General features: G+C 35.4%; 2 long non-coding RNA genes across 2 annotated transcripts in view; one reads left to right on the forward strand and one right to left on the reverse strand.

The window, feature by feature from the left end:
* LOC120320036 overlaps positions 1–22,010 on the forward strand; it is a 33,821-nt gene extending 11,811 nt beyond the window's left edge. The window contains exon 2 of the long non-coding RNA XR_005559868.1: positions 21,020–22,010. This is a non-coding gene — a long non-coding RNA (uncharacterized LOC120320036). The remainder of the gene's footprint in view (positions 1–21,019) is intronic.
* Positions 912–27,384, reverse strand: LOC120320035. Its single transcript, XR_005559867.1, has 3 exons — positions 27,217–27,384; positions 22,527–22,625; positions 912–3,594 (listed from the first exon to the last, which is right to left on the reverse strand). It is a non-coding gene; the product is annotated as an uncharacterized LOC120320035 (long non-coding RNA).

Here is a 27,384-nt window from a genome sequence, read left to right on the forward strand (position 1 = left end):
TGGGTAGCTCATATCTACATTCTGCTACTCTCACATCTAGGTTGGTCTTAAAACAGTACAATGACTTTCAGTAAAGATGGAATCAAGAAATAGGACTTTAGGAAAAAACAAAATTCCAGTGGTGAAAGCCATCTGTCTAAATGCTTTTAAAAAATCAGTCAAGAGCATACCAGTGGTGGCACTGAATAAATTCTGTGAAAGGAACAAAACACAAAACAAATAATTTATTAGAATAGCATACAAATTATCTCATCGTTCCCTGTAATCCCTTTCATTACAGAACCACAGTGCTTACTACAAGCCACCCATTGCTAGAAATAAACATTCCAGGACTCAGAAAAATATACCGCTGTCAGTTAATTATAAGTTATGCAATATATTCAATTGACTTGAGATGACCAAATACTTTCCCTTGAGTTTGCCATTATATAAGGTTCAATCATGCATAGTACTTTTCTATTGTTATTAAGTGGCTTTGTCTACCTTCCACATCTCAGACAAAAATGCAGCTTCTTTTGGCAGATACAGTAAAGATTCCAAGATAAATCTTGCTGTTGCAAAGTTTACATTTTGGCCTGCAGAATGTGTTGACAGCAAAGTAGGCTCTGGGCAACTACAGGCCTTTCTATCATGATTTGTTGTCATATCCCATTGTACCTGGTATTACATAAATGCATTATGTTTTTTTAAATGAAATCTGGGTCAATAACCTGTAATAAAGTTTGCCTTGATTTAAGGTTGGACATACCAGTAGTTTTTTAGTTTTGCTTCATGGTACATATTGTACATACAAGTGGTTTTGCACATGGCATCAACATAATTTGACATTTCTAGATAACGAATAAGAGGTAGACCTAAAATGGAAAACTTGGAAGTAGAAAATTAGCAATGATGACACAAGAGCCACATAGTAGAATAATCAGAAATAACAATTTATTGTGATGGTGGGACCATTGGCAAAGAAATCTAGCAATTTGGAACAGGTTTTTTTTTAATTAATTTTCTTCAATGTGAGAATTTTAAAAAATTACCAAAACATCTGGAGTCTGAACAATTGCAGAAATAAACTATTGATCTGATCAATTTGTCTGCACCTGTGTCTATGTGTTTGCATTTTTTGCAGTGTATATTTCATAAGGGATTTCATACTGTCCAATAATCAAAACATCCAACACTGACACAAGAAGAAAACCATTTAAAAACAAAAAATGATCAACAGAGGGGCAGCAGTTAGTCTTGTAATAAGTCTTGTAAGATTGTCCAAATACAGCTACAACTATACATGAGCCATGAGAAATGTCTAGATTGTACATGACTGTGATCTGATTGCCTAGCTTTCAACTAACAGCTACTCATCTGTTGATCATTTTTATTTTTAAATGGTTTTCTTATGGTGTCAGCATTGGATGTTTGATTGTTGGACTGCCTTGAGAGATCTCCATGAAAATCATCTAGTCTTGTAATTACTATATGCACTAGCTATTTCCTCAATACAGGATTTTGTCAAGTGCTAATTTGCATTGACTCTTTGCCATACTGATCAGTCAGCAAAAAAAAGTTAAATACACCCAACAGATGGTAAATGGTATCTATCCACTGAAGAAGATCCATCACTCACAGTTTTAAGTGAAACAAATTTTCCCTCCTGTACAAACATGACATAAAGAATTTAAATACAAAACTGCAGAAACCTTGTCGGTTAGCTCAATGATAAGACAGTTCAACTTGAATAGCCTATCAAATGCAGCAATTTACACTCATTGTTTGGAAAAACAGAAATTTGACTTTGATAAATAGATTCATTAAATTGTACAACAAACTTAAGGACCTTTTGCATAGCAACCTGCAACTTCAGCTGCTTCTTTTACATTTCGATTGGTACTGTATTTATGGAATATAATATTTCATATTACTTTTCAGATAAGGAGTTATCCTTTAGACACAAAGAGAGAGACAGAATAGAGACAAAGAGGCAGATAATATTGAAAAGGAGAAATGAGAATTCTAAAAAAATGGGAATGGGGCCATAGCTGAAGAAGCAGAAATTATTACAGCAGCTTCACCCCTTCTCCTATGCCACTACAGACCATTATTCTGCATAAAGGGAGGGGGTCTATCCCTATTCAAGTATTATATAAAGGTTTAAATTCACTATAAACAGCAGGAGAATTCCTATCAAGCAATATTCTACTGGTGATCTACTCTTTCAGAGGCATCTGTGCTTTCGGCAATCATACTGCTAAAAGTATGGATGCCTTTGAAGATTGAACCAAAAGGCTTATTTTGTAACTACATGTCAAATATTAGACTATATTCCTTCTCATATGGCAGAATATTTCTTTTAAACATGTAATCTATAAGGATTCTTAGTGTAAGCATAACAAATTGCTGCTTGCCATTATAAAAATAATATATTGGATATTGATCCCATCAAGCTTTTTTTATTATTATCAGCAGGATTTATTTTAATATACATTACATCTAATTAAATATTTCATAAGTATTATAATTATCCACAATTAACTAAACACATTTTGATCACTCACACCATATTATTTAAAAATCTTCTGACTAATTTACTGAAGAATTTGTATCCAATGACCACTTGTTTCCATATTATGGAAAGTATAAATAGTGAAATAAATGTGTCTTAAATCATAGTGGCCTTTATTTTGATTGAGCTTCCATTCTTATAGTTCTGAGAATGGTGAAACTATTTATTATTTTTATCTATTTTACTTTATTAACTTATTTTACTTTATTCCAGGAGATTTACAGTTGTATGAAAGAACATTAAGCATAGTTAAACATTAACTTTTAAAAATCCTGCAAAAAATACCTATCCTTACTGATATTTTAACACTCTTGTTGAGAAAGTGGCATTTTCTATGATTCTTTTTTAAAAAGAGTCATATATTATTAGACAACTAAAGAATTTTTAGAGGAAAAGGAGAAATGCATTGCATAATAGTGTCTATTGACCACATAAAATCAAAGGTACATGAAATCTATTAAAATATTGCTAGCATTTCCAAATCCAAAGGAAATTCTTAACATATCAGATGGTCTCTATAATTAAATCAAGATGCAAAAGGAATGAGTAGACTGTTTCTTTATTATTGAGGTTTAGGTGTTAGCAAGCAACTGAAGAGCAAAAGTTTTATTTAATCTGTGTAATAATAAAAAATTATAGAATGGTTAAAGGATGGTTATAGAAACAACCACCCAAAATATCAGTAAAACACATTAGAAATTTATACACTACAGAAATTTAACTCTTGAGCTAAAAATAATCTAAATACACAAAATATTTAAAATCTTTCATTTGGTATCACCTGTGAAGCTGCTTTTCCAGCAGTAAAATTATTTTTTTAAGCAAATCCCAGTTGGTTGACAAATAGTAGAACAAATCTGGAAGACTCTATTTAATTAAAATATGCTATACAGCTTGCCCAGTTACCATGCTCAGCTATATATCTTTTTTTTTTCTTTCAAGAAGTTTAATTATCGATGCAGGAAAACCAAAGATGCCAGGTCTGATCATTATCAGGGTAGAAACAATTGCAATTTGCCATCCAAGGTAGCTGTAATGAGCTGCAATTTAAAAGAAAAGATCCACGATTAGCTTATATATCAATGGGCCAAAACACCCTAGAAAAGCTGTGTTATGGAACATCCACATGAATCCAGCATATGGTCATCAGAAACAAAAATTCTATGCCATCTACAAAACTAGTCTACGTCCTATAAAACACAGACTACAGCTATGATGCATGAAATGTTAGTGAAACGTTTTTATTCTTCTAACAGCTGCAGAATTGAAAAGGTCTCACAAGACAGCAGGGATCGCCTTATACAATTGAGATTAGACTGGACTGGAACCTTAGAACTCATTACACTGCTGTAAATTAATTATGGTGCCATATGGCGCCATATGGACACCATCTTTTTATATGTTTCTTTATGGTCTTGTATAATTATATAGGAGCATATTAAATATTCTTATTGAATATACTGTATGTCTCAAGCCTTTTTTCTCTTGAGTAGCATGTGTTTCCTGGTTATTCACTTCACTGTTCACAGCTGCCTTCATGAGTAGGTTTTATTATGATATCCTATTTGTCCCAAAGTCACCCAATGTACATTGATCTGGGATTGGAATCCAGGATCAGAACTAGTTAATATGTAAATGGCAGACCACCTAGAAATTAGAAATTACAGAGCTGCAGGTTATTTGAAAACACATTTCAGAAGAATATAAGGGCAAATCATTTATTTTACCATGAGGAAACAAATTTGATTTGAACAAAACTTTATCTTGCTTTATACTTTGATCTAAATCAAATAATACAGCTGAGTCTTAGGGAAATACTTTGGAATCAGGTTAGTTCTTCATTAGACTTTGGATAGTTCAAGATTCTGCCAAAGTGAAGAAAAAATAATTCTACATTGTCATGCTGTGAATCTGGATCATTCTGATATTTTGTGAAGAATTTGGAAAATCAAAGGCAAGCAGAGCTAATGTGCCTGCATAATTTCCAGTACTACTTTCCCAAAGTTTTAATATAAAGGAAACATCGGTGAGAATAAATGAAGGAGGAAGAATTGGAGATGTTCTTTTGTGACTGACAAATCTATCTTCTTAGTCACACAGGATCTTTGTACTACAGGTCTCTAACCATAGTGCAGAGTAAGCTTCATTGAAATGATATTTATACTTCTGTGCTCTCTACAAGTCCCTCTTCTTAGCAGGGTCGTTTAAAAGTGTTAAATATTTATAAGACTATTGTTTGATTTTTATTTTTGCTCTATTTTTGCTGTATTTGCTTTATTCCTAAAACTGTCCCACATTTTTAGGTGTTGTTTTTGTACAAATCTCTATGCATTATCTGCTGATATTGTGACTTCAGCACTCAGAAAAAATAGTCCGCAATCACAATTTAAAAGCAGCAACCTTCTTCCCACACTTTTATCTTCAGTTGGAAATGATCAGCCACCCCAGAAATAATGATGAATTGTGCCTATTCATTTCATGTCCATGTATCAAACTTAAGCAAAACTAGTTTCATTTCCTTCCCTGCAATTAATGTTTAAACTGAAAGCTAACCTGAATGATCTTGATGCAAAGTTATCAGTCAAATTCAAACTAAAGAAATTGTTCTAAAGTGAGTCAAATCAAGATGTCTGTTTTCCAAAACATCACAGAAGGTTCTAAATGTTTGGTCACCGTGATGTAAAAGTTTTGGTCACCACAATGTAAAAAAGGTGTTGAGACTCTAGAAAGAGTACTGTACAGAGAAGAGCAACAAAGATGATTAGGGGACTGGAGGCTAAAACATATAAAGAACGGTTGCTGGAATTGGGTATGTCTAGTTTAATGAAAAGAAGGACTAGGGGTGACATGATAGCTGGGTTCCAATATGTCAGGGGTTGCCACAAAGAAGAGGGAGTCAAGCTATTCTCCAAAGCACCGGAAGGCAGGACAAGAAGCAATGGATGGGAAGCAACCTAGAACTAAGGAGAAATTTCCTGACAGTTAGAACAATTAACCAGTGGAACAACTGCCTCCAGAAGTTGTGAATGCTCCAACACCGGAAGTTTTTAAGAAGAGACTGGACAGCCATTTGTCTGAAATGGTATAGGGTTTCCTGCCTGAGCAGGGGGTTGGATTAAAGATCTCAAAGATCCCTTCCAACTCTATTATTATTATTATTATTATTATTATTGTTGTTGTTGCTGTTGTTATATGTTATTTTATGGTCAGTGTACATAACGGTACTTGTTTATTAACTATTAATTTATTTAGAGGCTGAATGAACAATGCAATACAGTGATGCAACTTGCAATACAACAGATACTAGAAATTCAAACGTTCAAATTTAGCAATAGTCTATGAAAATAAAAATCAAGTAAAATTTTATTACTAATTTCATGACTACTTTATTCAGTATATGAGATATACACATTCTTCTGCTGATGAGTGACTCAAGGTATTTTCATCCTGTTTCTTAGGCTGTTTTGAAGAAAGGGGCGGGGTTGGTTACAAATCTGAACATCTTTAAACTACTCAAAAATGGAAAGTACTGAAGATCTGATAGCATTTGGTACATGCCATATCAAGACCCTTCCCCCCATTCAAACCATATGAATACCAATGTTAATCAATTAAACCATCATGCCTGTTGATAATAAATGCTTATTATGTTCTCAGTAAAGCAGATATCCTAGATTAGAGACTTGTGGTGCTGATGCTGCTGACTTTATACTGTAGTCATGCCCAATGCTAGATTTGGCCCAATGATCACACCCTCTATGCACACCACAAATGTCCCTTCCCAATCCTGAAGCTAATGAATTTCTCCTCATCTGTTGTTCAAAAGATCAGAAATCAAACTTTGCATGTCTCTGATTGGGTCAAAAAGCCTTTGGGCTAAATCTCCACATTTTTAATGGTGCCTTTGAAAGTGACCATCCAGCTAAATTCACTTATCTATCTGGCTTCAGAATGAGTACTTTGACTATATAATTGTCTCTAGGGATTTTCTCCCTTATGCTAAGGCCCTAGAAGTTATACTTGAGTTTGCCAGCAATCATTTCCCGATCCTGCTCCAGTTAAATGTCTTCACTCAAGAAACACATACTGAAGACTGCCAACAACTCTTTCTAATGCCAACAGGAAGAATCTACTGCCAAATCAAGTGGATCCCCCATCAAAAAGATAACTGAGCTATGTGACCTCAGATTGCCTACAGTGTCTTCAGTCTTTCCTGACATCAGCCATCTCCTAATCTACTCTTGCAGAATTGTAACCCCCTTACCAGAGAACTTTACCAGGATCAAACTCATCTTAACAGTGCACCTTTGAGACAACAACCAAGCCATGGTTTGAAAAGGACTGTGTTACTGCCAAAAAAGAAGCACTTCATACTATTAATAGGCTTATGTATCTGATACTGCAAATACCACCTCCAGCAGAAAAGATACTACAAACAACTGCTGGCATGCAAGGAAAAGGAAGCCATGAAAAACATCTGGGCACAGCTTATTCAGGCAGTCAAATCCAATGACTCAACTTCATTCTGCCATATCACATCAAGCCTTCCAAAGGAATGTTCCATTCAGGTTTGACTGTCACATTCCTCACCCCCAGTGTCCGGGATATGGGAGATATACTTTCAGAAACTCTTCACAGAGTTTCACCTCCATTGAAAATGGATGCCCTGGCTAAACTGTAGAAAATCTGACAACGCGGGCATCAGTGACAGTGATAGAGATCAAGAACTCTGTTGATCAATTAAGACCAGGGAAGATTATGGGGGAAGACCTAATACTTCCAGAGGCCATTAAAAACAACTTGGACTTCTGAACTTCCAATCTGGCCTCATTCTTTACCTGCATTAACACCCGGGGAATAAGGATGATCCTGCTAATTATAAGCCACTACCCAAGGTACACAGGGCAATTGTACACCTCCCTGTTTTTTTCAAATAACAACCTTACTACAACATACAATGTTGCCAGGTTCTATTCAGCAGTATTTAAATTTTGTTGGATGTTGACCTGTGCCATCAACTAGATTTAATGAGCATCCTATTCACCATACTAGAGTGCTCTGTAATTTGATATAGTCTTCCTTTTGTATGCTCCCCTACAACCATCTAATGCTCTTTCCTCTCCTTTTCAGTTCTTTTAGACTCTTGTTTACTTTCTATTTTAATACATACAATATATTTTATATCTTCTAGATTTTCATGCATTTTTAATCTCTGATGTATCTTCTATACCAGTGATGGCGAACCTTTTAGAGACCGAGTGCCCAAACTGCAACCCAAAACACATTTGTGTATTGTTGGGTGCCAGGTGGGCGTGGCCCATTGGGTGGGTGTGGCCTATTGAGTGGGCATGGCTGCAGTGGTAACGGCAGACTGGGTGGGACTAAAAAGTTCAATCAATCAATTCCAACTTTGCGAGATCTTTTTTTTTCCTATGAGAAGTTGAAATTGATTGATTGAACCTTTTTTTTTTGCACACGGCGGCAGAGGCCTAAAGCGAAAAGGTATTATAAAACCCCACTGAAGGCGTAGGACTGGGGCAACAGCGCGCATGCCCACAGAAAGGGCTGTGTGCCACCTGTGGCATCTGTGCCATAGGTTCGCCACCACAGTTCTATACTTTTTAATTGATTGAACCTCACCCTCCTTATGTTGATCTATGATCATAATAAAGATTTACTTTGATTTGAAGGGACATCTAGATGCTCCAGGGCTCCTAGTAAAGCAAAGAAACGCAAAATCATCGTGGAAGATGACAATAGCAAACTATAAAAAGACACAGATGCAGTCATCAATCAGTCTTGACTTAAGACCAACTTTACCTTTTTCTATCTCTCTTAGTCTATCACCATGACTAAAATAAGAAAGGAAATTTCAAATCTTCTTTGATAGTCCCAAATAAGAGGGTGTTTGTTTAATCACTGAGATGCTGTTACAATGCTGAATAACTTTCTTTACAGCAGAGTGCCCTCTGCTGAAAATCCAGTTTGAAGTCCCCCCCAAAAATTGTCAGGTTTCTTTGCCACACTAAAGATAAAAAAAAACACTTTCTTTTTAATTCGGTTCTTTGTCTCAACTCCTCCACCTCCACACCTGACTTCTTCTGAAGAACAGAATAGCATTTGAAGTCTAATAGGGAAACTTTTCTTTCTTGTTTTCAGTTTTACCATATTTCAGTTCTATTTCTTAGTTTTTTAGTCTTGCATTCATTTTTTAAATTTATTCTATAGAGTAACATTTAGGCTGACATTATTCAACTCTATTTTAATCACACTGCTCTCTTCTCCCAAGTGTATCTATCTGAAAGATATCCCAAACCTTATTATCTTGTTATTTTGGGATAATTCTGCAATTCATTCTATGTACTGAAAATGTAATACTGATTTTTGAACATTTTCATTCTTTGGTTTTTAAAAACACTGCTAGAGATAAAATATGATGGTTTTTCCTTCACAATATTATCAATGTATAGCCATATTGTTATTACAGTTATTATTATTTTCAGCCTTTTCTACATGCCATAAATACTGTGACTTACTTAATTTTTATTTCTTCTAAATTTGACTCTCTTTGCTGGGGCTCCAATTTTACCAGGATAAGTTTTTGAATTTCATTCACTTTTAATATGCTTTTAGTTGTAGATTTTATAATTTCTCATTTTGCTTTGTGTTGATATTAATTTCTCATATTTGTGCATATAAATCTTTGTGTATATAAATATATAATATTTATCAAATAAATATATACCATAAATGCTGGCGTATAAGACGACTTCCGCGAGTGCTGAAATCGGCACCAAAGAGGGGGGTCGTCTTATACGCCAAGTCGTCTTATACGCCGGAAATACTGGTAGTTTCCGGCGTATAAGACGATGTTCTAGGAATGCGGCCCGGCTATAAAGACGGGGGTCGTCTTATACACCGGGTCGCCTTGTACACCGGCATTTACGGTATTTCTGTACATAATGTAGTATATTGCAACTTTATTCTTTTTTTATTTTACTCCTTATTCACAACTGATCCAACTAGGAAGGTGAAGGAGGAGAAGAAGAAGAAGGAGACGCCAGATCTCACATAGAAATCTTGGTCCCTGTTTAATACTTCCCACAGTGAGTCTTTTATTCCACAGGGGGATAAATAACAGAGGGATGAAGCTTATACTGTAACACTAGTTTTATCATTTAATGAAAGACAAATGATGATGATGATGATGATGATGGAAAGGACTTTGGAGGTCATCTAGTCCAACCCCCTGCTTAGGCAGGAAACCCTATACCATTTCAGACAAATGGTTGTCCAGTCTTTTCTTAAAAACTTCCAATGTCGGAGCATTCACAACTTCTGGAGGCAGTTGTTCCACTGGTTAATTGTTCTAACTATCAAGAAATTTCTCCTTAGTTCTAGGTTGCTTCCCATCTATTGCTTCTTGTCCTGCCTTCAGGTGCTTTGGAGAATAGCTTCTTTGTGGCAGCCCCTGAAATATTGGAACACTACTATCATGTCACCCCTAGTCCTTCTTTTCATTAAACTAGACATACCCAATTCCAGCAACCGTTCCTTATAAAGATCCTATGGATGCCTCTGAATACAGTTCCTGTTCATATATTGGGTTCAAATCATGTTTAATAGTACACTACCTACCAATTTGCTACTATTAAACTTGTCGATAAAGTTACTTCTGTACAAACTTTTTCCACCCAGAGGCAGTTTCTTGCCTCAGGTAGATTGCTCTGTCTCTATTGCAACAGTAGGAAAACACATAGATCAAGAGTTATTTAGTGCTACTTTTCAATCTGATCATCTAACAAAACCCATCTCTAGTTCTACAGTTTATAGAAAAATGAAAAAAAAAATCACCTACTAATTTTTGTTATCTCAATTAGAATTTTCCTAAATTAGAGCAGATTTTCCACCCTATTTATCTTCCTTCTCCCCACCGTCAGACAATATCACACTTGATTTTAGAACTGCTGCCTTATTCTCAGTGTCATATCAATTGTGTTTCAGGTTTGACTATTATGCAGAATAGCTGACACTGTTTTTCTAAATTGTGAACAAAATGATAGAATAAAAGCAGATACATTTATAGCAGTAATTTAGTACTAAGCTGATTGTGCAGCTGTGTATAAAAAGGCAAGTAATTATCCTATGTAACCCAAACCTCTTTGGGGTTTTCTAATGTGTTCCTTTTTTTGCTATGATACACTGTCTGACTTACATTAATTTAATCCTGATAATTCTTTCCTTAGCATTTGAGAAGGACTGGGAAATAATCAACATTACAGATTATAAATATTCCTAGTTCCGTCTAATCAATTGTGATTAGACTTTAGACCCTTTTGGTTACAAACTCAATTCATACCATGTTCAATTTCCTATGACTTAATTTCTCATTGGAAAAAAGAGAATAGTATGATAAAAGAGACTACAACTATACTGTGGTTTTATATAACAGAATATAGAATATTCTGGGGTTTGCTTCATTTTTAAGTTGAACGGTATTAATATTTCAAGTTTGAATTCATGCAAACAAAGTTTTAATTGCAAATTGCAATCAGATTCTTAAAATACTCCTAACTTTGTGTCAACCACATATACCATCTAGTACCAAATTGATTAGTTACATTTTAAAAATGCAAGTAATTTACATTTCATTGAAAAAGTATTCTAGCCTCCAAACAATAATATGCAAACTGAACTCAGATGTCTCACAACTGTGGTAGTCTGTATATTGATTTATTCTTTTCCTAAGCTAATTTGGTTCTTCTGTATTATTGTAATATGGAAATTCTAGACTGAAAAATTGAATGACAAATTTAAAGATGTTCCTTTGTTCTAATCATTAATAAAAGGCGATTTCTTCAATGGCAAGCTTTCACATAACTTTCCTTCATGCTACTTGAAAAGGGCAGCTTTTTAAGTCTCACATTATAAAAGCCTGACTCTTAACTAACAAAAGCTAAATCTTTAGGCTACAGTCCTGTATCTGCACAGACTTAGATATAGTTGTGAGAAAGAATGACAAGGTGGTACTATTATTTCAATTTTAAGCTGTACCTAAGTGTAAATTCTAGGAAATGTCAATGTTGTATGACAGGAACAGAGATGAAATGAGTTATTATACCTGTGAAGCAATGGTGGGATTCAACCTGTTTGCACTACTTCAGCAGAACCAGTAGCTAATTTTTTGTTGCCCAGGCCCAGAATGGACTTCTGGAAGGGGTATCCACACAGAGAACTGGTTGTTCATATATTTGAATCCCATCACTGCGGTGAAGTGGTAGATAATAAGCAGAATATTCTCAGGCTTGCAAGTTGTTTGCTCAATCCCTGGCTCACTTTTCAGAACCTAAGATGGTATAGCACCAATTAGGCCTGTTAAGAGGTAAGGATGATTTGCTGCTTCAGGTTAAAATAAATTAAAAATGAATATTGAAGTCCCCTTCAGAGAGCCAGCCTTGCTCTGCAATGATGTTTTGAAATGCCCTCACTAGGCTTATTCTTTGTAGGAGTAGGACTTTTCAGCGGAGGACAAGTAGGTTATAAGAACAGGCTGGGTGTGAATAAAATGAGTGTCAGTAGAGGAAAAGAAGTGAGTGACTGAGAATGGAGATCGTTCTGGAAAAGCACATTCAGGCCATTTGCCTATAGCCCCAATGAATGTGCCTGGAGCTAATTCAGCCCTGGGCTAAGATAGATTCCCCATTCCTGGCAAATACCATGCATTTTCCAAAGAGAAAGCATGAATGCTACTGCTAGTCAAATGATTTTACCATCCAGCATCTTTCACTTAATGGGAAACTAAGATGGAATTGAATCTTTCGCTATTTTTCCAAACCACAGTTGGAAAACTGCCATGCCACTATTCATATTATGATTTTAGTTGACTGGATTTTCAAGGTTTTTTTTTTCATTCCCCCCCCCCAAATTTTTCAAAAAATCCCTGTGATCCTTCATCTTTGATATATTTGGGACAGTGCCATTTGAAAAAAGAATTCTTGCTGAATGGAAATGGTTTCTTTGTCGGACATTATACCACTTCTCTGGGCACTTTTGGAAGTACTTGTGATATTCAGAAGCTGCCTTTTTTAACATGTACGAAAACTGAAACTTTCTTCAGTTTATGATGGCAAACTTGGAGATTTTGAAATGGCAGGTTGGTGAAAGTACATATTGAAAAATAGATAGAGACTTTTGGATTAATGCAGAAAGTCACACTGAACTGCATTAATATGCAAAAAAGAGTTTGTGGTTTACCCAAGGCTTGCTTAATCTAAGGAAAATAATTCTGCTAAGCAGAAGAATAAATAAATAATCTGAAATGCTGACTTTGAAAGTTTGATTTGATAAGGATCTAATTTGGGCAACTTCTTGCATATGGAAGATTAAATTAAATAGTTTCTCTAATAAGGGAGTAACTTCAAAATTTTGGATATGGTACAAAAGAATATTTTTTTAAAAAAAAAAATTAGGTATGATTTTTTCCATTCTAATAAATCTATAGATTTTTCTTGTTAAGTAGTAAAGCTGAAATCTTAAGTAGTAAAGGTGAAAAATTGCAATTGCATTGCAATTTGATTAGTATGAAAATATATTTTGATAAATAATCTCAGAAAGGCAATAAATATATCAAAATCCTTTAGTAGTCTTCCCAGGTTGCATTACTACATCTGTTCAGACAGAATCAAGCCTAACTTTATTATATTTTATCAAAATAAAAAATGAAAGTCCCATGAAAACAAATTTATTACTAAAGATATACCTCCAGAAACTGAGTCAAGATGAGATGCTGTTTTTTGAAAATAAATAGTGCAACTTTCTCTAGATGGTCCCCCTTTCCACTATTTTAAAATGTAATTTGTATTTTTAGTTTATTAAACTAGTTACTTGCATTTAATTTTTTTGTAGAAAAATTAATTAATTGACTAATATGGCACATTTCTAGAATTGGTATTTCTAGTGTTCAAGAATTCATACAGCCATTACTGTTGCTCAAAGACATGTCATATTCTTATTTTCTATTGGCCTCATTATGTCCACATCATAAATGAATCATGCTTCCTAGCCATTTACTTTCCTTTAAGGAAACTATTTTGCAAATCATGGCAGTGTCAGTAGTCAAAACACTGTTATACAGAGCACACAAAATATTGAATTTGAGAAATGGAGATTCTTCCAACAGGAAAAATTAACCTAACACTGCTTGGCTATAATTATTTTAAATTTTCCTTGCTACTATAGATGCCTCTGGAAGCATAGCAAATGCAACAGTTGGTATTGTCTTTAGCTCCTGACAATTTCCAGTAGGTTAATAATTTTTCTATTATTTTGATTCAAGATTAAAAAAAAACACAGAATCCTAACACTGTTTAATCATTTCCTGGATTCTTATCTTCTCTAGTTAAACTTGCTGTGAATTAGGCACAAGTAGAATATATTACAGGTAGTCCTCGGTTGCAATAGCAATTTGGAGAGTGATTACTGTTGCTAAACAATGGAGATATATAGTACAATGTCACATGACTCTATTGCTTATCGACAATTCCAAGACATATAGGTCATTAAGGGTGAAGTGTAAAGAGCACCGGAGTACTATAAGGGGTGGGCAAGCCCTAGGAGCCCCGGAGGGGGGTGCGATGGTTGAAGAAAAAAATGGCATGCTGAGAGAAGGAGACTGTAATATGGTGTGAGTGAAGGGAGGATGTCTATGCAGATTCTCAATCATCTAGATCAGGGGTAGACAACTTGGCTCTTTTACCACTCATGTTGACTCAGGAATTCTGGGAGTTGAAGTCCACAAGTCATAAAAAAGCCAAGGTTCCCTACCCCTGATCTAGGTCGTGGTGCACCTTTGGGACAAGTGAAGGGAGGCTAAGGAAGGAGGGCACTGCTTGAGCTCAGGCAAGCCAAAGGAAGAAAGATGCACCACAATGCAGGCAAAGGGAGGCCAAGGGAAGGAGGACACAACTGCAGGCACACAGGAAAGCAGGGGGAGGGGGAACTTAGTAGAGCAACTTGTGACCTTCCCATCAGACTTTCCCACCAACTTTGCTTGTGAGAAATTGGCAGAAAATGATGATCACGTGAGCACAGGAGGCTGCAACCATCCTAAGTACATGCTGGTTGCCAGTGCCTGAATCATGATCACATGATGCAGGGGTGCTATAATGGCCAAATCTTTGAGGACTAAATGTAAGTACCACTCATTCAGCCCCACTGTACCTGTCAACGCTGCTAACATCGGATGTTTTTGCTTTGACAACATATGGAGATGCAACCATTTTCCTTCTTATGTTTTACTCTTAGAATTTGAGTTAGAATTAGATGATACTGGGGGGGGGGAGGAGGAATGTGCATAGGAGTTTAGTTAGACATAACAATACTGTAACTAGTGTAAGAACTAAGATTTTTGAAATAAGAGATGATAAGAATTGGCGGGTTGGAGAAGTGGAGGGAAAGTCTGCATTTCAAACTAATTGGAAAATGTGATTTATGAGTGTAAATTAGAGGAGGGAATTCTGCTTTGATACTATGTACTCAGGGGAGGGGAATTCAGATTTTGGCTTTGGCTATGTAAGTGCCGATGCTATGCTTCTCGAATAAAGATTCTTTAAGGTAAACAATGCCTCAAAGTTCTTTGAAGAGTTTCATCTGTCAGAACCATGACAGTACCTTCAAATGGTCACTGAACAAACAGTTGGTAAGCAAGGATCATCTATACATCAAAAATCCTTATGGAGTATATGTCCGTATCAAAAGAATGACTTCTCCAGCTCCACAAAATTAGATTTTGCTGAAATGTTGTGTGAACCTGGTGGTTTTAAAAGATGGCTAAAAGTTCAGGTCGCATGTGAAGATGTTGAAATGCTGTGATGTCAAGATCTGTTGAGCTTTGGCATGGCAGGGTTCCCCCAACTTTGGAAGTCTTCATTAAATGGACAGAGAAACTGAGTGAAAGATTTACCCACATTTCTCTCTAGTGAAGAAAAATACAGGACTGTCTTACTAATGATAATAACTAATGATAATAACACCACTACTCACAAAGCTCAGAGGAATCTTTCCCTTTAAATTTAATTTAAAGGCTTTGGTCACTTTGCATTGTAATTGAGGTGTTTCAAACTTGGCAACTTTAAGATGTGTGTAATTCAACTCCCAGAATCCCCCATGTCAGCATGCAGGTAAGTAAGTGCATGGATATTGTAATCCAGTTATAAAATAATTTCTTCTTCTGTGAAATAATTTCTAACGCACTTTTTTCATCAGAATGGCTGGAAAGTGGCAGAAAAAAATACAGAATGATTTCTTTGCCACTGGTCTCTTAATTATATAACCACTTTTGAATACAAGTAGTCCTTGACATGCAACCATTCGTTTAGTGATTGTACGAAGTTACACCGGCACCAAAAAAAATGACCTATGACTGGTTTTCACATTTATAACTGTTGCAGCATCTCCATGGGTCATGTGGCCGGATTTGGGCACTTGGCAACTGGCTTGTATTTATGACAGTTGCACTGTCCTGGGGCCACAAGACCACCATTTGTAACCTTCCCAGCCAGCTTCTGACAAGCAAAGTTAATAGGGGTAACCAGATTCATTTAACAACAGCATGATTCACTTAACAACTGCATGATTTGCTTAACTATGGCAAAAAAGGTCATAAAATTGGACAAAACTCACTGAATAACTGTCTTGCTTAGGATCAGAAAGTTTGGGCTCAATTGTGGTTGTAAGTCAAGGGCTACCTGTATTGATATGGTTCACACCTTTGATCACAAACATTTGCATTGACTCTTATTTGGATAGCTACTTGTCCATAAAATTGATGACTTACACATTAAATAGGCTCAGACCAGTGTTTAATGAAACCATTCTATATATTTTTTTTCCTACCAATTCTCAGTCATTTTGTAAAACATTCTTCACAGCCCAAAATCAATTTTTTACCTAATTTGAAACAACTTAAAATTGGATTCAAAGTTCCTGAGTTCCATTTCTAAACCTTAAAAGATGAATCAGGGATGATAACAGTGAACCAACTTTCTCATAAGCTTAACTTTAAAATATGTAAAGTCACTGGAGATGTTACATTAGAATTTTTTGCCATTTCCCTGATCTAATCTTCCCCTCACCCTGCCACCTATACCTGCCATTAGCCTATTATGGCAGTATCTTTTGGATTAGTCACTGAAACTAGTTTGAAGAGCCCAGATAAGTGGCTTTTGATGAACTTCTCCTGAAAGTGCACATTTAATCATTGCAGTTTAAACTCATGCATCGATAACATAAACAATTTTTGTATACAGCATGATTAATATAGGTATATATTTGGTCCTTTGTCATATATGAGATGTCAATGAGTATTCTGAAAACAAACCCCATGGCTTTCTTATTGGCTGTTATGTTAAAGCTGACATGGAAAGCTAGAACATCTGGCAGAAAGGAAAACAGAAGATTTCAATGTGTGTATTAGCCCATTCTCTCCAACTTACATGTAGCCAATCTTAAGAGAAAAACAGTTATTTAAATTGCCTTTAGAAAGACTCCACGAGGTTTGGCATCAATAGTTTAAAGTTGAATGATTTCAGTTTTTATAAGACTTGCATAGGAAACTGCTTCCTGATGTTTGCTTTCAAGCTGGAGTATGCACACAAACATTGCAGGTTTTTAGAAGTGCTGCCAACAATCTGCACTTAGATATTTTAATCTATTTCCTTATTTGATTTTTTTTCTCGTTATTTTGAGCACTTACTCTACCCTGAAGTGAGTTTATTCTATCCAATAGCTATTGGATGAATCCTGAGGTCTTCTAGTCCTGTTTCTGAGAGCAACATAGCTTAGACGTAAAGTCAAGAGAATAGCAGATATTTATTTCAATTCATTCTGGATCTTGGTCCATTATCTGATGCATTTGCTTTGTTGTGATGAACGTAAGGGGTAGCTAGTGTTTGTGGTAGGAATACTAGAAGAAAAAGAAGAAAGTCTTCATTTTGTCTGTCACTGTAAAATCTGATGGGCAATAGGAGAGCAGTTCTGAATTAAATGAAAATATGAAGACCTATTTGGGAGCCAGGCACAAAAGAAGGAATGGTTGGACTTAGTGTGGACAATATTTTCTAAGTATTCAAATTAATATGAAACATTACTTTAATTCTCATACTTAATTTTTTCAGAAAGAAAAATATCTCAAAATCCATCGCAAAATAATTTTCAAACATCTCTAATGATGACTGCAGATACTTTATTTGCTGGGGGCATAAGATGAAAATGTCAGCCTTTAGAACTCAGGATAAAACTGTTATTTTCCAATGTAGCAGAGAATTTAAAAAGGCAATAAATCTAAGCCAGTGCAAGTTCCACTAGTACAGCAAAGTTATCATTGTCAGATACTAAACAGAAACACAAGAAATGCTGATTAATTCAATCATGATTGTGCATTAGATTTTCTTATTTGATTGCATTAATTTTAGCAATGATAATTCTGAAAGCAATTACAGTGTTTAGTATTCTGTTTAAAATTTCAGCCAATTGAGTCTTTGCAAAAGTTCTTGGTGTTCTGGATTCTCACTGCTATTACCTCAGCTGCTCTACAACCTCCAACTAGCATCAACTATGACTATAATCCTCTACTGGAACTTGCTTAAAGCATACACTTTGCAATTCTCCAGGGTATCTATTAGCCACACCAAGAACTATTTAATATTGGAGTTGCAATTTCAAATTGCCACACAAACACAAAAAAATACTAATTCATCTTCCAAGAATCACAGCACTGAAAAGTTTTTATGCAGTGACAGAAAAGTTTCTAGTACGGTAACTCAAAAATGAAAAGCTATGAAACAGGTTTTTCACATTGACCACTTAGGTGCCTTACAATCTAGGAACCCCAACACAATTACAGCTACCCATATCCTCCTTCATTTTTCTTTCTCTCTCCTTTCTGACTAGGGAGTTCTTTCTTTCTTTGGTCTTTTCCCCCTTGCCCTTCTCTTCTTTCTCCTTTCATGGTAGAGTCTTTCCTTTCATTTCCTTTCCTTTCCTCCTTCTTTCCTCCCTCCCTCCCTCCTTCCCCATCTATTGCCTGGTTAACCTCTCAGCCCATTTTTTCTAGCCAAGCCTTGCCTCTCTGATTCACCTGCACAAAAATCCACCTGCTTCTCCCATACTAAATTGAGCATGCGAGATAGTGGTGGTTCCCAGAAGGTGGTGCTAGTCTGACTGGCTTTGAGGTGACTAGGCTCCTTTGTTGCCAAAAGACACAGTAGGCTAAGCCAAGGGGAGTGGGAGTTGCCAGAATACAGAAGCAAACAAGCCCTCAAAATGGGAGTCAGTTACTGCCTAAGTTTCTGAAGTGGCTGGATTATTGTTTTATGCATACACAAATAAATAAATAAATAAATCTCTGTTACTAAGATAAGCCTTCTTGTCCTAAAATAGGGAACAAATAAAAAGCATATAAAGGAAATATGTCAACTGGATCAGCATATGTTTGAGGCAAAGCTTTCAGACCTCCCCAATTACTGAACCATAGAACTGATTACGGTGAAATTGACCTCAATTGTTTAGGATATAAAAGTGATGCTGGCACAATTTCACAATTCCTGAAACAGAAAAGGTAGTACTAGGAATAATAAATGCAACTAAAACTCCACACAGTCAAAGAACTGGTTTTAGATAATATTCTAAGATTTTGCTACTAAAATAAGAAGGAGCAAACAAAATATCCTGTGTCAACGCTGTAAACATTAGATGTTCCCGCTCTGACAACTGATGAAAATTGCAGCTATTTCCGCTTTGGTTTTAACATGCTTTTTCTTCTATTTAGAAATCAGGTGCAGAAGGGGGTTGGGATGAATGCTTGAGCTCAGCTAGCCATAATAATAACGCTGCTCTGTGGGAACTTAAGGACGAACTGATAACAGTTTGATGGGCTGAGGAGCTGGAGAGACAGCCTACGTTTCAGGCTAATTGGAGAAAGTGATTTATGACTGCTTATTGGGGGTGGGAATTGCAATTTGTTACTTTGTATCCAGGGGGAGAAGGGAATTTAGTATTGGGTTCAACTATGTAGTGCCGATACTTTGTTTCCTGAATAAAATGTTCTTTAAGGAAGAATTCTTGCCTTGAAGTTCTTTTGATGGGTTTCATCTATCGGAACCATAACATCCTGCACTGATTAACTATACATTCACAATATGAATATGGTTGGAAGATAACAACAGATACTCATTGTGAATATCCTATTACCTTGATATAATTCATTTCATTTCATTAATTTTTATTATCCTTGATTACCATCTAGTATCACTTGGTGCTAGTCGGCATATAAATTTAATTAATAAAATAAATAGTTTGTCTGAATTTTTAAAAAATCCTCAAGAAATGCTACACTGTCAAACAGAAAAATGTTGTGGATGCAGTGATGATATCTTTATTCATAAACTGTTATTTCTGAATGAAGCTACCCCAACTGCTGCTTCATTTATTCAATGGATCATACTTCCTTCAGTGAATACAATGTTTTAAATTATTTCATGGTGGATGCTGTCTACAGAAAATAGACCTTATTTACCTTAGTTATTGATTCTGACATCTTGGCATGCTGAAAACTACTGATGCAAAATGCTAAGTGTAGGAAACTAAACTTCAATAACCAAACATCATTCAGTGTCAGCTGCACCCAAATAAAACTTGCACAATGAATGGAAACACTGTGGTGTATTTATATTCATGTATAGACAGATGCTTAGATATAGACACATATAGACCTGTCAATTTAAATTGAGTAGATTTTTTTTCCTGTCCAAAAGGAAGGATTTTTAAATCATTTTCATCTTGTCATCTTTTTATATTTTTTATTAAATTTGTTTGTCACCCATCTCGTTGCAAGGCGACTTTTCAAATATCCATTTTCAGAGGGATGTGGAAATTATTCCTGTTTGCTGAATGCTGTTTTGCCGACGAGTTGAAAAAAGTAAAAACACGGCATGTCCTTGGATGGTGAAAGTGCTTTTATCTGATGTACATTAATATTGGATTCTCACTACAGACTTTTTTCATTTTTTAATTTGCAAAATATTTGGGGTTTATTTTTTAAAAATTTTCTTTTAATATTGAATCAAAATATCCAGAAAATATCTTTCCTGGGTTTTTTTCTGCTTAGCGTTCTTTGTTTCCTAGCTAAGTTACATAGAGCAACAATATATTCAGATTATTGACAAGCAAGTATGGCTGATGTCCAGAAAAGACCTTTTGATAACATGCAACCTTTAGTTGAAAACTAAATACGTATATGTAGGAATGTGGGTCTACTCTATACATACGTTGTTCATAGTATGTTTAGGTGTGCGTCATGTATGTGTTTCACTTTGAGAATGGGCAACTACATTTCATTTTTGATATGTGCCGTTGTGCCCACAGTTTAAAAAAAATAACAATAAAGGTTATCTTATCTTATCTTATCAGACCCATTGGAAAGTCTGGAAAGAGATATGGAGTGTACAGATGTAGAATCAACTGAGCTGCTTCCATACACCTCTCTGAAGTTCAAGCCTGCATTCTTTTACAATAGCAGAAGTCTGTCTGAATGGAGAAATGATAAACTGGTTTTTCCTAGGAGGACTCTTAACTCTTGGGATGATTTGGGATGCCATGGTAAATTTTCTACAAGTTGATTATAATAACAATTTGTTAACAGAGGTTTTTGAAGCTTTAACCTTGTCTTTTTTATTATTGTTGTTCTTCCTGCTAACTATTTTGTCATTAATATAATGGATTATAGATCAATAATTTGCAAATAGATTTAGTAGTTTAATTTTTTTTTTCTGGCCCTGTTTCACAAGGGGTGGGAAACCAATATTGTAGTTAATGTATTAATCAGTATTCAATTAGGAGGGATAATGCATTTTTAATGCATCATTTTGTAACGTCTTGTTTGTTTTGCGTTTTTTTATTTGATTTTTTAAAATTTGTTGGAGTTTTCAATTTTAATTTTTTTCCCAAATAAAATAGAGTCTTAAAAAAAGAAAATTGCTGAATATTAGGTGGCAGATAAGACACCCTTTTTAGTGAAAAATGAGGGAGCCATTTTGTTTGTTCTCTAAGGCAAAACATTCCACTGGATTTATTTTGTTCTGAGCTTGAAATATTGCTATATTATCATATCAGATACTCTCTGTGAAAGTTTTTCTACCTCTAATTATTGCAGTTAGAACTGTGTGTGTCAATGTCTTTTAATAAAAAAGCTTCAATCTTTCATATAATAGAAAATATGCAGCAGACATAGGAGTAGAAAAATTACTTAATATCAATGTGAAAACAAAGCCAAACTTGGTAAACTTTTTTTAAAGAAAAGATTTCCTGAAACATTACAAAATGCAACTTAATTTTGAGAAATTATGTGTTTCTGACTATTAAATGAATGAGTGGAAGTGAAATAAAAATCAGAGAAAACAGAGGTTTTGAATTTACCTTTCTTCTTTATGAAGTTTTTCATATGTGTCACAAAGAATTACAGATATTTTCTACTTGTCCCTAAAAATTCGAACTCATTTTAAACAAACATTACTTTCAGCCAACCCTAAATCAACACTGATGAATAAAAACTTAATTGTAAGCACATCCTTACAACTTTTTCTTACAACTAATAGACAAGTATCCCTAAGTCACGAGTCAATATAGATTTTAAGTAGCCTGGGTTTTCTTCAATTCTAAGTGAAAAAAAAAATATCTCCAAAGTCACAATGATTATACCCTACTCCTCCACATAATCAGAAATAATATCCTTTTTTTTTAAAGATACCAAGTATCATACTTCCAACTTGGCCTAAAGCTAACAGCAAAAATAATTGATCCTCAATGGAATTATAATGGGAAATTTTAAAAAATGCCGAGAAAGGGAGGCAATACAATATTTGATTAATAAACATTCAGAAATTAACATTTGTTAGGAAAAGGAAAATGTTATAAATACCTGGGGAGATGACGGATTAAAAGCCACATTGATTACAGATTCAGTGTGTCCTGTCAGTTTATAAGAATAGGTGCTGGAATGCTTCTCATATATATAAGCCTGAAAAAGAATACATATTTAAAGTTGGCAATAGCCCATCAAGGAGCAAAAGTTTTTTATTTTAAATACCTCTTCACAAAATGTACACTTATCAAAATTCCAGGTCTTCATAAGATAAAATGGAACCCACAATCCAATTGTTGCCTTTGCTCAAAAGCATTGGGGGAAGAGCTAAAAAAAAAGGTTAAATCTGACTTAATTTTTTACATTTGTTCACACATACCTGAAAAATGTATGTTTTGATCATACAGTCACAGCCACAACTTGACTTTTTTAAACCCACTCTGGATTCACCTGCTATTAATGCTACACTCTACTGCTTGATTGCAGCCAAGGCAGGCACTAATGCAGTGGGCCTTGATTTGCTAGTTGCTGTTATTCATTTGCATTAACTATGAGAACTTTAAGGTGAGCATAAGTCCTAGAGACTTAGAAGCAGGGCTTTGTTTTTCATAGAACGCCCAGAACAGAGTTCCGGCACCTTTTTGGGATGGAACTTTGTAGGGTAGGCAAGGTGGGTTGTATGACGTGTGTGAGTTCCGGCCCTTTTTTTTTTTTTTTAGAGAAAAAGCACTGCTTAGAAGATATAGAAATAAAGATTCCCAATGTGCTACTGGAATAACCTTTCACCCACAGAGGTATATTGATTCTTTTAAAACCACTTAAAACCCTTAAAAAGAGATGTTGCCTGCAGAGACAAGGTTCATGCCATCCTATAGTCTATGGAAATATTCCCAGAGTACATAGATTTGCCTTCTCCAAAAATTATACACTTATTCATTTTGAATACAAAATGAATTTACAAAATCTATTTTGATCACATTTTTATTATTGCTTATAGCAGACCCATATCTTGTATTTAATATTACCAATGAGAACCAGTTCTGTGTAGCAGTTTAAGGTGTGAAGCTAGAAACTAGGAGACAATCAGTCCAAGTCTTGCCTTAGCTACAAAGCCAACTAGGAGCTTTGGACCAGATGCTCTTTCTCAGCCCTTAATAAACAAGGTAATGGCAAGCCACTTCCAAAAAATGTTGCCAAGAAAACTACAAGGACTTGTCCCAGCAGTCACCAAGAGCCATAAATGACTTAAAGGTACTGAAAAAAAAATCACCAATTGATATTACTATTAATAGTATCATATGTCTAGTACTATTTAATACTGCTCATATTAATATTTTAATACCTCAACTACTTTCAGAAACATGAATCTATTTTTCAGACATGATTTTACAAATAATATCAAAGTACTTTTAAATAATTAAAATTATCTACACTTATCTATAATTTTTTTTGACTAAATGTGAAAATAAACTATTATTTGCATCCAGATTATATGAACAATTGGAAAATGAGAAGCTGTGTATATGTTAGCTGCTGGACTAGTGTATATTTTGTGACTTATCTGTGCCCTCAGTGTCACCTGAATAATGTAAATGGGTGTGGAACCTTCTTGGAATGGCTGAAAGGTCTGTGTTGTAAACAGGAGATAGGTGGTGTCGTATTCCTCTCCCTCTATTGAGAGAGGGCTGTTCATTCTTAATGTAGATTAGGGGTGTCCAACTCGCCACGTCATGTGATGTGTCGCGACATATCGTGACTTTCCCCCCATTGCCGGAGCTGGGGTGGTCGCAGTTTTGGCATGACGCATCCGGCCCGCAGGTCGGCAGTTTGACACCCGTGATATAGATTGTCTCTTTGACCCCTCTTTCAAACCAGCGGTCCTTTCTGTCCAGAATGTGGACTTTACCATCTTCAAAAGAGTGACCCTTATCTTTCAAATGCAGATGGACTGCTAAGTCTTGTCCTGATGGGTTTGTTCTCCTACAATGTGCCATGTGTTTGTGGAGTGGTTGTTTTGTTTCTCTGATGTACAGTTCTATACATGATCATAACACAATCCTTTTAGCAGTTCCAAGAAGTTTCACACCCATTTGCACTATTCAGATGACCCTGAGGACACAACTAAACCTTCAAGTGACCTCAACAACTCTCAGAAAGAGTGCTAATTAACAAGCAGATGACAGCAAGGAATATAAATCCTTCCATCCTCCATCATTCAGTCAGAACTGAAGAAGCTTCTTGGATGAGAAGCAAAATGTCTTCAAAGAAAAAAACGAAGTCCAGTTACCTTTTGAAAAAGCACTTTTGGGACATGCACTCGTCTAGTTAGGTGGTCTTAGGTAGTGGTTATGACAGTTGTGAGAAGTTTCTTAAAGATCACAGATTAAACACGAGCTAGCAAAATGTTGCAATTGCCAAAAGATTCAAAGCAGTTTTGGGCTGCACTAAGAACAGTCAAGATCACAGGGAGTGTTAGTACTGTGTGTTTTTTTCCCTGGCCCGACTGCATCTGAAAGACCTATTGCCATACACAAATAAATAAATGTGCCCAGTTCTGGTCACCACAAATATAAAAAGCACAATGAGAACTTGAACAGCCTGCATCCTGAAGTCATGGGCACTTCATCACTGGGATCTTTCAAGAAAGGATTTGACAGTCATTTTGTGGCATGCTATGGGTATTCTTGCATAGGCAGAAGATTGGTTTAGAATCCTATGATTCCATTCTTGCTTCATACTACACCTACATTTCTATTACTTATCCCCATTATGTATTTATTTCAATAAGGCATCATTTAAAAATATGCAAAGAAAAGTATTGGGTGTACCTTTTTTGGAACAGCCTTTTTTCCCTCTCAAATATTTCCATATTATTTTCAATAATCCCTATGATGTTTCAAGAACTGTATCAGCACAATCTATTTACATTTTATATTCTATGTTCAAACATTAGTAAATCTTTTAACCGAAAATGTGTAGCCTTATTTCAAGAAAAAATCCTCAAACTATGTGAACTATTCAACCACAGAAAAACCTGGCCTTTTTAAAAAGAAGACACATAGGAATGTTTCTAATGTCCTGTTTCTGTTGTCATAAATTAAAGGGGAAAAAAGTCAGAAAAGGCTTCAACTAGTTTCCTCTGGTCTGTACCAAATAGCGAGATCAATTGGTTCATACTGGCACCCAGCTGGGGCCATAAGAAGGTACATATTGTACTTGCTGCCATTTTCATTTTGTCTAACTTGGTATATTTGCTGTTATTTTATTTATTGTCTTCTTCATTTTTTTAAAAAAAATTACTACTCTGTAATTTTAATTTGTTATATAATAACTATTATACGAATAACATAATTCATTCCATTGGGCAGAATCTTAAAATCTGAGTCCAACTCTCATAACAAACCGAGACTGCAGAGTAATCCCCATTTAAAAATGGCTGGAAAAATCTCTTTGGAGAGAATTTACAATGAAAATCAGTTTAGTGCTAGTCAGGTAATATATATAATGGCTTCCTTAAAAACTTTGAAGCACTGCAAAAGGAAAATAACTTGACAATGAGACAAATAAATGGCAACATGAACAGTTAAAATACTTATTAGTCATATTATTTGGGTAGAAGAGACCAAGACATCAATTCCATGGGGAAGGCTAGGGTTATTTTGATTGGGACTGGCTTTAATAACAGAGCCTTATAACTCTGATTATGCTGTACTCCCTCTTCCTCTTTATAGTCTAGTGAATCAAAAAGGTGTCTGCTTGAGCAGCCTCCAAATATTACCTTGTTTCTCAGGACTTAAAAAATGGTGCAGCCTCTTTTGTCAAGTCAACAGTTCTTGAGAGGTCCTTGTGCTCTCTGACCTCTTAGTTGTCTTCTTGCAGACTTTTCATTACCCAAACAAGAAGACATCATCAGTGTAACAACCTGCCTCCAGAAGCGGTGAATGCGCCAACACTGGAAGTTTTTAAGAAGAAACTGGACAGCCATTTGTCCGAAATGGTATAGGGTTTCCTGCCTGAGCAGGGGGTTGGACTAGATGACCTCCAAGGTCCCTTCCAACTTTATCATTATCATCATCATCATCATCATCATCATCATCATCATCAGTGTACCCTCATTTCAATCCCAGCTACAAATATTCTCCCTTATTGGCAACAGTTTTATATATTCCTATCAAGGTTATCTTTCTTACTGTCTACAGGGGCCTTCACAGTTTCCAGAATCTGGGGAAACCCTTGTGTATTGAAGAAAGCTTGATGGACATCAATTAGCAATTTATTATCACGAATGTTTGAACAACATTACAAAAACCCATTTCAATTATACATAATAAATATGGAATGAAGAATTGGAATAGTCTACTCTTGGAAGAAAGTTTAAAGTTCAGAGTCGTCGATGTGTTGCTATTGCACATATTTAGAATTTCAAGTTATGGAGAACTTTGAATAAACAGTGCCCATACTGTTGAGAATAACTGATTATAGGCACAAAAGCTGGCTGGGTAATTTTGGGCCAGTAACTCTCTCTCAGCCCAACTTATTTCAGAGTTGTTATGGGGAAAATAGACGGAGGAAGGAGTATTCGTTATGTTCCCCACATTGAGCTATTTATAAAAAATAGTACAGATGACATAAAATAAAACCAATAAATGAATAAGCTCCTGGAAAGATGTTTGTACACCAGATTATAATGATGGTTATATGAAATTTGGAATACCATATATTATCAAAAGTAAGCTACTATACATACACATTTATCTTCAGATCCACAAGCGATGAACTGGCCACAAGGAGAAACACTAATTCCACATGGATGACAACGGCTATTATGACCTTCAAATCGGCGCTCGCATCTGCAGAAATTCAATAAATTTAAGTACTATGAATTTTAAAATAATTGCTTCTAAACTTACTCATT

Source organism: Crotalus tigris, unplaced genomic scaffold (genome assembly GCF_016545835.1).
Source record: "Crotalus tigris isolate CLP2741 ecotype Arizona unplaced genomic scaffold, ASM1654583v1 scf7180000021122.56160, whole genome shotgun sequence".
Taxonomy (NCBI): domain Eukaryota; kingdom Metazoa; phylum Chordata; class Lepidosauria; order Squamata; family Viperidae; genus Crotalus; species Crotalus tigris.